The 1,944-nt window shown below is 46.1% G+C and overlaps 1 protein-coding gene across 1 annotated transcript in view; it reads right to left on the minus strand.

Annotated features, from left to right (window-relative positions):
* The window catches only part of LOC127750077 (uncharacterized), a 71,913-nt gene that overhangs the window by 68,878 nt on the left and 1,091 nt on the right, over positions 1-1,944 (minus strand). The gene's annotated exons all lie outside the window — the stretch shown is intronic.

The following is a 1,944-nucleotide window of genomic DNA, read 5'->3' on the forward strand; positions in this document are numbered from 1 at the left end:
TTGTACATTTTTTCGCTTATCTTCGTCAAATATACCCTCTAGCGCCTCAACGGTCTGAGCTGGAGCAAAACGGACAAAATTTTCGCCCTCTGATTTTGATGAGTTACCCCTCAGGAAACCATGAAACTAGCTATATGTACGCCAGACCACGTTTCGCGTAACAGGCTTCGCGATATCTCACGAAACACCGTAACGCTGCGACGCGCCTGGCGCACATATAGCTAGGCCTGCGGCGCTGACACGCGAGACGAGATAGTAGGAGTGAATATACAATCCTTCGGCAGAAAGCCCTTTTTAACGATTTAATAGACCATTTGGCCATTTACACCTAATTTTGGCAAGAAAGGCCCCCTAGCACCCAAACGGTTCATAATAGAGCAAAACGAACAAAATTTCCGCCCAAGGGGTTCTACTATCACGAGTTACCTCTAAGGAGCCCATAAAAAATATTTGAAAAAAATAAATATTTTTCAACCTTTTTTTTTTTGATTTTTTAAAAAGTCAATTTTTGAGCTGTAATGCTCATCTTGAACTGGATCTGTCTTTTTATGATACAAAACGACCCTGAAAATCCCAGATCGCTCTCTCAGTTCATTCTCGAGTTATCGTGCGGACAGACAAACAGACAGACAAACAGAATGAAACTTTTCTGGTCAGTGGAGTAATGGGCTTCGCTAATCGCTCAGCCAACAAAACAGTTAAATGAATCCACAATATTAACAGTGAGGACTGTTAACAGGACTCAAAAGCGTCTTACATATGAGTAACTGTAAGCCAAAGTGAAGACATTGTAAGAGCATCGTAAACTGCTCAGACAGTTCTGTGGTTTTTTCCCACAACGCGAATAGTTCCTACCTGTGTTCATGTCTTATTCCGTGATGCCTCAAGAAAAAGGCCTCTTGTCAAAATCTGAGAGAAATTGGACAATATTTAACCCTCTCGAAGTCGGTTCGAAGTTTAGCACAAGGTAGATGTACGCCAGGCCACGTCTCGCGTAACAGGCTTCGCGATATCTCACGAAACACTGTTACGCTGCGACGCGCCTGGCGTACATCTCAATAGGCCTGCGGCGCTGCGACACTGGAGTCGGGCAAAAGGCAGAGTCGTAAAAAGGTCTCCGGCTCCAAAAGTCACAAATTCTACTCCTAGAGGTTTTTATTTTAAAGAATAATTTCACCAGGGGTTAGAGATAGAACCTAACGGACGAAATTTGGGGCGTACTACACTACGGGTCCTACTTCGACGAATTATACTACTTAGAAAGAGTTCTAACAAAGTATTTCTCAAAAGCGATTTTTGGTCCTTTTTGTTTTTGTTTCTTTTGACACGACAATTTTTGAGCTAGAGGGCTCAAAATTTACACAGTTCTTTCGTTTTATGATTCAAAGTTACAGTTAAAAATTATACGTACGTAGCTTAAACCGTTCTCGAGTTATCGTGATAGATAAACACACACACACACACACTCACATAGACCCACAGACAAACGCGGAACATTTTGAACTTTACACGCTTCGCTCCTAAAATCAACGTTTTAGTGATACTAGATAACTCGCGCGGCTGATCTTGTACCTCAAATGTATGAAATACCCTACCCGATCCTCTCGCATCCCAACGACCCTTTCCGTATCCGATTTTTGTTTGCGGCTTGCCCTGGTCGGGCCCGGCATACTCCTTGACGCACACCTCTCCCCCACAGGGACGGATCCAGGCGAACGTATTCAGACCCGTCACAGGGGCGGCGGGTCCAGGTAGACATGCTGAGACCCGTCGCAAGGGCGGATCCAGGCGAACGTGTCGACACCCGTCGCAGCTGCGGGACCAGGTTGACGTGTTGACACCCGTCTCGGGGGCGGGTCCAGGTAGACATGCTGAGACCCGTCGCAGGGGCGGATCCAGGCAAACGTGTTGACACCCGTCGCAGGGGCGGGTCGTGTCGCACCC

This window comes from Frankliniella occidentalis, unplaced genomic scaffold (assembly GCF_000697945.3).
Source record: "Frankliniella occidentalis isolate FOCC.00 unplaced genomic scaffold, Focc_3.1 Scaffold130, whole genome shotgun sequence".
NCBI classification, from domain to species: Eukaryota; Metazoa; Arthropoda; class Insecta; order Thysanoptera; family Thripidae; genus Frankliniella; species Frankliniella occidentalis.